The sequence below is a fragment of the Haematobia irritans genome, chromosome 1 (assembly GCF_050003625.1).
Source record: "Haematobia irritans isolate KBUSLIRL chromosome 1, ASM5000362v1, whole genome shotgun sequence".
NCBI classification, from domain to species: domain Eukaryota; kingdom Metazoa; phylum Arthropoda; class Insecta; order Diptera; family Muscidae; genus Haematobia; species Haematobia irritans.
In genome coordinates, this window is record NC_134397.1 from 273,391,202 (window position 1) to 273,406,010 (window position 14,809).

The following is a 14,809-nucleotide window of genomic DNA, read 5'->3' on the forward strand; positions in this document are numbered from 1 at the left end:
ACTTCCCTCTTATCACTGAGTGCTGCCCTTTTTATAGCCGAGTACGAACGGCGTTCCACATTGCAGTGAAACCACTTGGGGAAGCTTTGAAATCCTCAGAAATGTCACCAGTATTCCTGAGCTGGGATAGTCCACCGCTGAACACCTTGTTGGTGTTAGATCGAAGCAGGAATAGAACTCACGACCCCGCCGTTTTTTATTTGAATCATAGCATAAATTCTACTGGAAACCAACACAGAAAAAACTGAAGCAAAATAAAAATCAATTATTGGCATAATTGAATGAAAAAATTATATCAAATACGATTTTTATTAAGTCAAACATGAAAATAATTGGTTGAATGAAAAACTGGCAAAAATATCAAAATTCACTGGTAATTGAATTCACAACACATCAATTACTATGTTCAATTGGACCAAGTATAAAAGTTATTGATTTAAGTATAATGCGTAATTGCTCGATATTGTATTTTAATCGCAGGTAAGTACCTTTATCTAAATACCATTTTTTTTGGTCAAGCGCGTTTTTTGGAAACTACACTGAAAGAATTCTCTTCGTAAAAATGAACATTTTCATTGTGAGTATAACCTGTGACGTGTTGGTAGAATTCTTTCTCTCTCTCAAGCACATTCACGAAATACTCATGTACGTTCACGCAAACAGAACTTTTAAAGACGATTAACGGTTCACAACAATTTTTAGACACACGAGAATTCTCGTGACTTCGACTATTAGTCGGGATCACGACGAAAGTATCACAGCACAAACTTTTTACTATGGAAAGTTAATTTAATATATTTAGTACATATTTCTATGTTCGAAAAATTTTTAAAATTCGCTGAAAACTTTAATAAAATATGTAAATGATTTCTTTCGTTGTATAAACTTACACACATCCTGAATTGGGTCGTTTAAAAACTTGCGTATAAGCTTTTGAATATATATACAATTACATTATTGTATATGTGGCCTAGAGGAAAATGTGTTTACTTCGAAAAATTCCAGCAGGTGGTACAGATAATTCAAAAACTGTTTTTTCTTTGTGAGTTAGCCTGTTAAATACGTCGTTTATAATGAATATTCTGTATTTTTCTACCAAACATGTACTTCGCTGTATTTTCAATTATACATATTTTCAGAATTTCTTTTTTATAATAAAAAGCATTGTATTTGTATAATTTTCTTAAATTAATATAGATTATATACGGTAGTAATTGTATAGGATGTAAAATTCTATAAATATTGTACTCCGTTCAATTATGGCTGTAATTGGAAAAGCTTATATACTTCAAATACTAATGTATTTGGATTGAGTACTATGTCATTTGGATATTATGACAAATTCCAATTACCTTTCTACTCAACACAAATATTCCTTCATTTGAAAATAATTTTATGACAACCTTACAATTTGGGTAATTGGGTTTATGATTTTCGTTATAAGCTGAAAATCAAATACAAAAATAATTGAAATCACAATTGTTGTATTTGATACAAGTATTCACTTTTTTCTGTGAATAAATTTAAAATTTGATGTCTCCATGTGTGTAAACTTTAAAGTTCACTTCTGGAAGCGTATCATTAGAACCAATCTTCTTGAGGTAATATATTTCTTAAAATACACCTGAAACTCTTTAAAGAACCCACTACAACGAGGGGCTTTCAGAGGAACCTATTGTATTTGATTAATGGTTATGGGTATTTAAGATTCTGCCCAGCGGAACTTACGGCTGTTTTGTTTCTTTTTTAACCCAGATATGCCGATCGTACTACCGACCGTAGTACACCTGTTATGTTCAGGTTTCTGCGTTCACAGTGCTTTACATTTTCTAATCTACTTGTTGGTGTGCTACAGAATATAACGGCCCGTCGACATATCTGGGTTAAAGGCGAAAATACGGGGTTTGATTCGAACCCATGATGAAAGGTATTGGCTTCAATCTGGCCAACGCCATTAATTAAATACACAAATCAGTAACACACGTCTTCCAGCACAACTCTTCAATTAAGTCTTTTATTTGCAAACCTGTTTGGTAAGAGCCACCTTATGTTTCGTCTAGGGCCTTAAAGTCTAGATCCCAAACAACTACTTACCCTTACTAAACAGCGTGGGTATGGTTTAGTTCTAAGTATGTGCAAACTTGTTGAAACTATGCTCCTTAAATATCACTAATGAGTTTGGCATTGTCTTTTAATACAGGTTACCTTAGCATGGCAAGCTTTAATCATCAAACGATGATGATGGTGAATGTGGATTCGTGTCTCGACTACCTTTGGTTGACTGCCAGCAGGACCAACACCAATCGACCCAATTGCTGGGCCAACTTTTGTTTCAGCCCTTCATACTAAGCTGAGTAGTGTCTCAACGTTTAGGTTTGCTAGAGATTTGTTCGTTCGTTGTTAGTTCCTCTGTTGCTTCGTTCATTCGTTTGTTTGTTTGTTTGTTCAATTGCTGACACAATATTTGCTTAAAGGAAATGAGAACTGTTTGAGGATGGGAGGAGAAGCGGAAACGGAAGCGAAAGAACAACAATTCTTGTGATTTTGCTGTTAAACATCATAAATATTTGCCGCTTTTCCTGCATTAATTGTTGTTTTCTTGTTTCGTTTATTTTTCATGTGTGTGTGTGAGAGTAAGAAAGTGTGTGTAAGAATATTTTTAATGTATGAACAAGGCACGGTGGGATATTTAGATCATGAAAAATATGCCTCGAGATGATGCTTCTCCCTCCTTTGGGGCAATTTTCTCTGTTATTAACACCCGTAAATCACAGAGGGTTCATTAATGAAATGAAATTAAACAGGCGGAACAAAAAACCAAGGCGCCAATGATGATAACACCGTCGACAAGTAGCAATGTTTGCATTTTTGTTTGATTTTGGATTGAAATTAATTAAAATTTTATGTTAAGTACCTACCTACGATGGCTTGCTTCCATCTTCCATGCGGATAACGTTAGAAATGCATGACGAAGAAAGATGTTTGTACAAGATATTTTGATTTTATAAGAGAAATAAGTTTCAAGAAAAGTAAGTCATCGTAAGAGAGCACTTGTAAATGTCTTCGCACGGTGAAGGAATGGGTTTTGAGTATGGTATAATGTGGAAATTCAAAGTTAACAGAAATGAGCGGTTATGGCAAGTACATCTATGGTTTTTTTCTAAAGTGGGATTTCCCAATGTATTATTTATTTTAAATACTCAGTTAATTGGTTGCTGCATCAAGAGATTACAGGGACACTAAATTGAAAGGCATATTTCTAATTAGTTTTTATTTTTTTTTTTTGGATATCAGCAACTTAAGAAGACCCTGACATTTGCTGCTTTCAATAAAACTGATTTGATTTTTTGAAATTTTGTGGAACATATATCACGCATATGTAAATGGACGATCGGTGGATGCCGCCAACCCACTCGTGCCAAAAGTATTCTACGAAAATTTTACCGAAAATCTACCAAATTAAATCTTATTTGAAGTTTTCGGCAAATTTTGGTTTTTACTATAAATAAATATTTTTTTCTTCGAAAAAAGTGTTTTATTATTTTATTTTAGATGACACCTTTTTTCGGTGTAAAAATATCCCTTGAATCGTAAATGTGTCTAATTTAAAATGTTATAAAATTTTTAGCTTGCACCAAAAAAGGGAAAAACTATTCCCAAAGGACTTTGATAACGCGAAAATTAAAATTTTTAAAAATATCGAATTTACAGAAACTTTTGGCAAAATTTTATTTCAACAGAAAATTATGTCAAAGCCTTATATCTATAGAAATTATTATCAACATTTTATTTCTATAAATTTTTTTTTTTTTGAAAATTCTATTTCTCAAAATTTGATTTTTTTTTTGAAAATTTTCTTATCGTTTTATTTTTATAAGAAATTTCTTCAAAAATGTATTTCTATAAAAATTTGAAGTACCTCTTAGGTTAGGTTAGGTAGCAGCCCGAAGTATCAGGCTCACTTAGACTATTCAGTCCATTGTGATACCACATTGGTGAACTTCTCTCTTATCACTAAATGCTGCCCGATTCGATGTTAAGCTCAATGACAAGGGACCTCCTTTTTATAGCCGAGTCCGAACGGCGTTCCACATTGCAGTGAAACCGCTTAGAGAAGCTTTGAAACCCTCAGAAATGTCACCGGCATTACTGAAGTGGGATAATCCACCGCTGAAAAACTTTTTGGTGTTCGGTCGAAGCAGGAATCGAACCCACGACCTTGTGCATGCAAGGCGGGCATGCTAACCATTGCACCACGGTGGCTCCCAAGTACCTCTTAGTTGGAGAGGAATATTTTGCAAAATATACCAAAACATCAAGAATTCTACCAACCTACCAAACAGTAAAAAATCTATAATTTTTGGTAGAATTCGACCATGTGTGGCAACCATGCCCTTTACACACTAGCTGTTTGTATTGACATTTAAGGAGCTTTCAACAACGTTTCCACCGACACACTCATCAAGTCTCTAGACTAGTATCGGGTGACCGGATCCATGGCTGCGATGAGACTGAAGATGTGGGGAGAATGGCCTTAAACACGAAGAATGAGGAACCATCAACGGATAATACGGGGAAGAGTGGGTGTAATTCCGGATGCCACAGAAATCCATGATCGTAAAACAGAGGTAGCCATAGCTGCGGAGTGTGACATTCTGACGCCAGTAAGATGGTTATGGGTCCTGAGAAAAAATACCAGAGGGAAATAGCTTCTATATCGATAGATCGAAGATGAGTGAGAGGACATGACTGTGTGTATATATGTGGAGGGTCCAGACTTCGAGACTCTATACCGGACCACAGCATAACCCTACAGGCGCCATAACGGAATGTGTTAAATGACTGGGAAATAATACGGGCGACAGATTGCGGGATGATAATAAAGGTAATACCAGATATTACGTTTCGATCGCGAGCCGTATTGGAATACGAAAGCACGATCCGCGATATATGGGAGCGGGGACATGTCGGAATAAAAGGAAACGTAAATGCAAATGAACTGGTGATAAGAGTCAGGAGGCACCGCGGGCCGAATTGGATGAATAGGCGCGGGAGACCCATAAAGTGATGTGATCCTATGGGGTGACCCAGGCAACAAAAGTCTGGAGAATTACTCAAGGAGAGTAGGACCACAGTAAGGAAGCCGATAGAAGAGCAGATCTATGCTGAATATGATCAACAAAGATGGTGCATGTTGACGGGAGCCATCGTGGTGCAATAGTTAGAATGTCCGCCTTGCATACATAGTGTCGTGGGTTTAACCCCAGTTTCGACCGAACACCAAGTTTCTCAGCTGTGGATTATCCCCTCCAGTACACACAAAAAATTTTCAACGAAATGTTTTCAATTAATCACATAATTGAATTTGGAAATGGACTCAGTTAATATGTTAATTGATTCAATTAATTATTTAATCAAATCCGAATAAAAACCAATTTAAAAAAATGATTGATATTTGTTACGTTTCCAATTAAAATATTAATTGATTCAATCAATTTGTTAATCAATTCGGAAATAGGTTTCAGTTACAAACGTAATTGAAAATGTTTCCGTTTCCAATTACACATGTGATTGATCAAATCACCTTTGTGATTGAAATTGAATAATTTTGAGCGATGTAAAGAGCGAAAAGAGAACAAGAGAATGGGTATTTATTCAACTATGTATGATGGAGAGATCAGTCTGTGGAAATAACTCGTAACGTAAGTGAAATGTATTCTATCTCAGAAATGATATTATCAATCATCACAGTGTAACGTGACAAAATTAATTTAGTTATTTTGCCGTACATTATCAATCCAACCTACGTTACCAAACAGTCAACCGACCAATTATAATGAACAGCTTAGTGCTTGTCTTTTGCTGCATATGAATGATTTTTGGTGACAAAAATTATTTGAAATACTTGATACAAGGGGCGGTAATTCTCAGTCGCTTCATTGCAGTCATTACTTATACGATATGGTGGACGCTTTGCCAACCAAAGGCAGACTCGGATAGGCGACTGACTGAGACTTCGGACAAACACTTGCATCTATGTTACTGCGTACAGCCAGGTGCAGATCGTGCTACGAGTGGCTCATTGCATATCGTTCCGCTCGAAGTTCGGTGATATTTTCTTTGCGTCGCCTGAGGAATTTATTCCCAGACGCGAAATAAATATTACACAGAGACCTTCGGGCACAGAGACCTTCGGGCCTACTGTTCCACCACAGAGACCTTCGGACCTACTGTTCCACCACAGAGACATTCGGGCCTACTGTTCCACCACAGAGAACTTCGAGCCTACTGTTACCCCACAGAGACCTTCGGGTTTACTGTTCCACCACAGAGACATTCGGGCCTACTGTTCCACCACAGAGAACTTCGAGCCTACTGTTACCCCACAGAGACCTTCGGGTTTACTGTTCCACCACAGAGACCTTAGGACCTACTCTTCGCTCGTAGATTAGCTAGTAGCCGTAGTAGTAGTTTGCATGGCAGTCGTGAACATTACTAAACCGACCTTTACCGATTACCGACACGAAGCTGATCCCGACTGTCACACCACTGCCACACTACAACAATCAACTGCAGCAACACTAGCAACCGTCAGAAAGCCGAAGATCTCATCAGCAGTCTCCGATCAGTTACAAATCGAAAATCAAACGTCCACGTCTCAACGAATTCAATAGCCTCCGATTGTCAACGAATCATCAACTTGGCAGCATAGACGAACCACTACCGATTGTCTACGAACCGAATACCTCATCAATTACCGAAGCTCTACGAGCCGACGTCCTCATATATCTCCGCTCATCAACAAGCCGAATAATCAACGACCACCGACCATAAAGAAAGCGACGCACTCATCCACGAACCGAATCTCTCATCATATCCCGATCATCAAGTAGTACTTACGGTTATCTACGAATCGAAATACTTCTTCATCTACGCCATCTCGAATGCCGGCTCCCATAAGACTCAAACCGCATTAGAGTGATTGTCAAATATCACACAAGTAGATTGTAAAATAGTTTTCATCAATAAAACCGAATCAATTAATATTAAACTCGAAAGAGGTAAATAATTGTGTTATTATTCCGGAAGGTTTAGTGGGTCCTTACGGAGACCCTGGGGGCGACTGAGCTTACCTCTGCAAACGAGAAAAACCCGTTACAAAAGTCAATTAAAAAATTAATTCATACAATCACGTTTTGTGATTGATTTTAGCTTCAATTAAAAAATTTGTTAAACCAAGTTAATTTTTAATTGAATATTACAATAAAATTTTAATTGGAAAATTTTTTGTGGCAATTTTTTCTGTGTAGAAACAAATTAGAGAATTCGTCAGGAACACAGGGTTCCTGCAATAAAAGAAGGATGTGATGGAAAAATTAAGTTAGAGCGCACCACAAGCCAAATACAAATTTTAGTGAATATCAGCCGACATGACACAGGACAGCATGAATTCTCTTTATACCCTGCGCCACACTGTGTAACAGGGTATTATAAGTTAGTGTATATGTTTGCAACACCCAGAAGGAGACGAGATAGACACATGGTGTCTTTGGCAAAAATGCTCAGGGTGGGCTCCAGAGCCGATATAGCCATATCCGTCTGTCCGTGAACACATTTTTGTAATCAAAGTCTAGGTCGCAGTTTTAGTCCAATCGACTTCAAATTTGGCACAAGTATGTGTTTTGGCTCAGAACAGATCCCTATTGATTTTGGAAGAAATCGGTTCAGATTTAGATATAGCTCCCATTTTTATATTTCGCCCGATATGGACTTATATGGCCCCAGAAGCCAGAGTTTTACCCTAATTTGCTTAAAATTTTGCACAAGAAGAACAATTAGTACTACAGTCAAGTGTGCCAAATTTTATTGAAATCGGTTCAGATTTAGATATAGCTCCCATATATATCTTTCGCCCGATATGGACTAATACGGTCCCTGAAGTCAGAGTTTTACCCCAATTTGGTTGAAATTTTGCACTAGGAGTACAATTAATAGTGTAGTCAAGTGTGCCAAATGTTATTGAAATCGGTTCAGATTTAGATATAGCTCCCATATGTATCGTTCGCCCGATTTACACTCATATGACCACAGTGGCCAATCTTTTACTCCGATTTAGTTGACATTTTGTACAGGAAGTAGAATTAGCATTGTGGCTATGCGTGCCAAATTTGGTTGAAATCGGTGTAGATTTGGATATAGCTCCCATATATAGCTTTCGCCCGATTTACACTCATATGACCACAGAGGCCAATTTTTTGCTCCGATTTAGTTGAAATTTTGCAAAGGGAGTAGAATTAGCATTGTAGCTATGCGTGCCAAATTTGGTTGAAATCTGTTCAGATTTAGATATATCTCCCATATATAGCTTTCGCCCGATTTACACTCATATGACCACAGAGGCCAATTTTTAACTCTGATTTAGGTAAAATTTTGCACATGGAGTAGAATTAGTATTGTTACTATGCGTGCTAAATTTGGTTGAAATCGGTTCAGATTTAGATATAGCTCCCATATATAGCTTTCGCCCGATTTACACTCATATGACCACAGAGGCCAATTTTTAACTCCGATTTAGTTGAAATTTTGCACAGGGAGTAGAATTAGTATTGTTACTATGCGTGTCAAATTTGGTTGAAATCGGTTCAGATTTAGATATAGCTCCCATATATAGCTTTCGCCCGATTTACACTCATATGACCACAGAGGCCAATTGTTTGCTCCGATTTAGTTGAAATTTTGCACAGGGAGTAGAATTAGTATTGTAGCTATGCGTTCCAAATTCGGTTGAAATCGGTTCATATATAGATATAGCTCCCATATATATGTTTTTCTGATTTCGACAAAAATGCTCCAAATACCAACATTTTCCTTGTAAAATCGCCACTGCTAAGTTGAAAACTTCTAAAAGTGACTCAAATTTTCCTAAACTTCTAACACATATATATCGATCGATAAATCATAAATAAACTTTTGCGAAGTTTCCTTAAAATTGCTTCCCATATTTTTTTACTAACATTGTGTTTCACCCTAGTGCATTAGGTTAGGTTAGATTATGTGGCAGCCCGATGTATCAGGCTCACTTAGACTATTCAGTCCATTGTGATACCACAGTGGTGAACATCTCTCTTATCACTGAGTGCTGCCCGATTCCATGTTAAGCTCAATGACAAGGAACCTCCTTTTTATGGCCGAGTCCGAACGGCGTTCCACATTCCAGTGAAACCACTTAGAGAAGCTTTGAAACCCTCAGAAATGTCACCAGCATTACTGAGGTGGGATAATCCACCGCTGAAAAACTTTTTGGTGTTCGGTAGTAGCAGGAATCGAACCCACGACCTTGTGTATGCAAGGCGGGCAAGGTAACCATTGCACCACAGTGGCTCCCTAGTGCATTAGCCGACTTAAATTTTGAGTCTATAGATTTTGTAGAAGTCTATCAAATTCTGTCCACATCGAGTGATATTTAAATGTATGTATTTGGGACAAACATTTATATATAGCCCCCAACATATTTGACGGATGTGATATGGTATCGAAAATTTAGATCTACAAAGTGGTGCAGGGTATAATATAGTCGACCCCGCCCGACTTTAGACTTTCCTTACTTGTTTTAACTTAATCTTACCTATATCAACATATTTATAAATGAAGGGACTTGGAAGAGCAATTAGAGTAAAAATACATTATATCCCGTACTATGCAGCGTACTTCAAATTGGTTTGAAACCAAATTCCTCATTTAACACCTCCTTAACCTCGATTCCGATGTGTGTCGACGTACATTTATGATAGGTTAGGTATAGTAGCAGCCCGATATTTCAGGCTTACTTAGACTATTCAGGCCATTGTGATATAACAGTGGTGAACTTCATTTATGATAAGTTGTGATTTTTCGGAAAATCATTTTCTCCTCTTTATAACTAAGAGTTCATGGCCAACCATTGACATTTCCCCTTCAAAACGTTGCTCCGAATTCTAAACCCACTATTTTCCACTAATTTCCCGATTTCTGTGTACGATTTTTTATGGCTGTAAGAATAAAATGATTTTCTCTTCAATTGTTCCAAATTATCGGTCACAATGGTTTGTATTTTCATATAGCCCAATAGGTTCTTTGAATTAAATATACAAAGAAAACAAATGTTCTCATAAGTATCAAAGTATCTCTGAGACTCCCGTTTATAATTTACAATAATACTATAACATAAAACTTACGCCTTTCTTACGAGGTAAAAATATGAATGATAAACCAATTATTTCATGTTGTTTTTTCTCCCTCAAAATTAAAGAAGCTTTTAAATCATAGAACCGAAAGGGAAAACAAAACTGACTGTTAAGCTTAAGTGCCTAAGGGAACTATAATTTGTATTCTTTATTTGGGTGAAAAAAATGCCTCTTCATTACATGGGAATATTACCCATATTATTTCCACACTCCCAAACAATTCCCCAATTCAAATGGTCCATCTTATATTTACATCGTCCAAAATATTCCTAATGTTGCCCTCTGGATGTATTAACCGATGAAATATGTGCATCCTTTAATAACAAAACCTCCTTAAAATATTCAACACTTTCGCTAAACATTTACTTAACCCCTTTGGTGGTGGAGGTAGGTGGTGGTTTTGTTGTTTGGAGCATCATACTCAAGAGCAAAATGAATGAAGCATTTTGGGCATTACCATATAAATAATTTCAATTTGCGAAGAAGTAACAAAACAAAACATCAACGCCAACACCAACAAACATCCAAATTCAACAAATACAAAGATATGTATATGTGTGTATGTATGAGTATATGTGAAATTGCCCATAAGGATAAGAAAGGATAATGAAAATTACATACGAAAATATTAAGCTTGAAATTCATGCACTCACTCAGTCTGGGAGTCTTTAACCTCTACTACGGCTGTTCGAATGTGTCCATGTAGATGTTAGGAGAAATATTCACAAAGCCGATTTATAAAATATTCATAATAAATCTGCACTTGCCAAATCCCCCATGAAACCATAAATTCAACAGAAACATGAACTCCAAAGCAATACTCCTCACTTCCAAACAACATTCACTCATTCATACACTCACACATATGGGGCATAAGCAACAACAGAGAGAAAGAGAGGGAGAGACTGAGCACCATCAACACCACCACTACTACCACCAAAACAATGAACATAAATATTTAGAATATTTCATTTTCTAGGGAAATTCAAACCACATTGGCCCCTTACACAAATGTCGAGCTACAAACAACAAATGGCTTATTTCCCTGGGTTTCTCTCTCTGGGTCAAATGCACCACACCTTATCAAAGGGGTCGATGGGTGAAGAGGGAAGTGCAGGAGAAACAAACGAGTGAATGGATTTTGGGCTAATGTTTGTATTAGGCCATAATAAAAGCTAATAAATTCTACGAAAACAACAACGAGAAATGGCATAGCTCGATATCCTCGAATTATTCTGCAACTCCTGGCAGTTATTGTTGCCAAAACATAAACAGAAATATAAAGACGACTCAATATGTTTAGGCCCCCGCCCCTCGCTTTCTACCACACTCTCTCTCTCTCTATTTTGAGAAATAATGGCCTTGGTTAAGACCAAATTGCCATATGAATTGTTCCTCTGAAAGAGGACATGCATAGACTTACTCACGCGTATTAAGCAATGCCCCTCTATAAATTATAAACCCATAAAAGTGATTTTAAAAGTCGTCATTGTTGTTGTGCTGTGGTGGTGTTGATGATGGCAGCAAATGGTTAACGAAAAGGTGTAACCAGACCACAGGAACTTCATTAAATATTCGACAATAATATTTTTGTTGCTGTTGTTATTATTCATGTTGTTATTTTTTTTATACCGCCTCCGGATGGCAACAAATGTTAAGCAACAAATGTTGAAAATTTTAGCTATGGATTTGTAGGCGTTGCCATTAGCCAGTAACTGGGGAAAATTTGAATTCATTAAAAATTGATTTAAATGTTTGACTTTAAAGAATGGAGAATACCAAAGAACTGCAATGAGCTCAGCCAGGCAAAAGCTCGTATACACGCAGAGAAGGAATATGATCACCCCAACCATGTTCCTAGAGTAAACTGTTACATCTTCACGGAAAACATGTCGCATGCTTGTCGAAACCATGATCTTTTCTCGGATATTATGTATCTGATTTCGGAAATCATGTTATGTTTGATGAGAAAAGAATATTTTTGCAAAAATGCTACATGGTCGCTGTGAAAAAGTAACATGGTACTCTTGAAACATGTTTGAAGTGATCATATTCCTTCTCTGGGTGTACTATCCACCAGCGATTTGAGTGATTGGATTTTGTTGAAAAAAAAAACAGCAAAATCCAATTTTCAGAATTATTTCTAAAGGTCTCTAATACCTTAAGCCGGTGGAAATCCGTCTTAATAATGTGTGTTTCAAAGCTTCTCTAAGTGGTTTCACTGCAATGTTGAACGCCGTTCGGACTCGGCGACCAAACCAACCCATACCCTTCGAAGTGCAGTCTTGAGATGATCGACACTTTGGAATTTTTTAGTGCCAACTTTACTTTTCCAAACGCCTCAGGCGCACAAGTCCAACGGATTGAGGTCCGAGGATTTTGGTAGCCATAGCGCCTCCAAGAAAGAAGTTACCATGAATTAACTTCCCAATATAAAAAATTAAATAAATCCTCATACCCTGTTCCTGTATGTCGAACGAGAGTATTTCAAACGAAAAAAAAAATTATTTGGGTTTCTCTATGTCCATAGGCAAGTCACTTCATATTTTGTTGTCGAGTAGCCAACGAACATATACAATAATGCCCTATTCCTGTATATCGAACGAAAACCAGTTGGAAAGAAAGGCAGTCACTTGAATTCGAATGAATTTGGCTTTTTCTATTTTTGAAAGTTCGATTCGTTTGTATGAGAATACATTGATTATTAAAAATGAGTATTTTTAAATTTTTGGCCTGACAATTCATTGAAATGTTAACAATGCTTTTACTTTTTTCTTGACACTTATTGTATATGTTCGTATATTACTCGACAACAAAATATGAAGTGACTTGCCTTTCGAAATAAAAGAACAAAAATCAATTTTCTTTCGTTTGGAATACGAAAGAAAGCATTCGTTCGATATACAGGAACAGGCCATAAGTGTGAAGAAAACGTAAAAACAATTTTGAAATTTGAATAAATTCTCAGGCCCAAAATTTTAAAATACTCATTTTTGATAATTAATGTACTCTCATACAAACGATATGAACTTTCAAAAATAGATAAACCCAAATTGATTCGAATTCGAGCGACTGCTTTTCAGTCGACTGGGTTTTCGTTCGATATACAGAAACAGGGTATCAATTTCTTCTACAGGAATCAAAAACAACGATTTTTGGGAGGTTCATACTTTGAGGAGTTTTTTCATTTTCTCATATATTAATTTATTGTTATTGATGCTCAGTTTTTGAAAAAAAAGTGAAGCAGCGAAGATATCAAATGAATTACGATTTTAAAAGCGAGTATATAAAAAATAGTAAATTGCTCTACGTTGTAAATCAAAAAATGATTTATCAAAAAAAATGATTTATCAAATCTGTATACAATGGTGTACCAAACTATGAGTGCAGGATTAATATTTAAGATTCGGCCGAGCCGAATCTTAAATTCCCACCACCATGAATCAAATATTATAGTTTCCGCTTAAAATGTCAGGGGGTTTGATAACAGATCAAGCAGAGCAATTCAACCAGTACACTTCCCGAAGATAAATTTAAAGTTTTTTCCTATGAATACCATATCAGATTCTGGATTTATAAGAACCATTATTGTTCGAGTTTTTGAGCAATCATTAACATCTCTTGTAAGTGTGGAAGAAAATTATACAATAACGTCTTCATTTGAAATCTTAAACCTGTAGATTTTCACCCGAGAAGTAAAATCTGGAAATTTTACATTGAGTTTCAAGCAATGATCAGTGCTCCTTCTATACCCTCGAGAAGTGAAATTGGTCTATGTGGAGGCATTACCAAATGGACCGATAAAAACTTAATACGATACACTTTTTTGTGAGTCTAATATACCAGAATATTTACAATTTCAGGCAAATCGGATAAAAAGTACGGTTTCTAGAAACCCAAGACCCCAAATCGGAAGGTCGGTTTATATGGGGACTACACTAAAACATGGACCGATATTCACCATTTTTGGCACACCTCTTTATGGTCCTAAAATACCTCTAGATTTCCAATTTCAGGCAAATTGGGTGAAAACTAGGGTTTCTATAAGGCCAATAATTAAAATCGGGTGATCGGTCTATATGGGGGCTATACCAAAACAAGGACCGATACTCACCATTTTCGGCACACCTCTTTATGACCCGAAAATACCTCTAGACTTCAATTTCAGGCAAATTGGGTAAAAACTACGGTGTACAGTTCTGTACAGTTGCCTTTTATATTCATAGATTCCCATATTGTCAATAATTGCCACCAGCATTGTTTGCTGTACCCAAACATTGTTGGCTGTTATCTATGTGAACAAATGCGCATGTGTATTTACATAGGAAGAAGTGTTATCGGCGGTCTACCTAAATAACAGGTTGGCTGATAAGTTCCCGGTCTAACAAAGAAAAACATTTTTTTTTGTCGTACTTCGTTTTTATTATTCAACATAGTTCCCTTCAAGAGCGATACAACGATTACAAACGACCTTCCAATTTTTTGATACCTTTTTGGTAGTACTCCTTCGGTTTTGCCTCAAAATAGGCCTCAGTTTTGGCGATCACCTCTTCATTGCATCCAAATTTTTCCCCTGCGGGCATCCT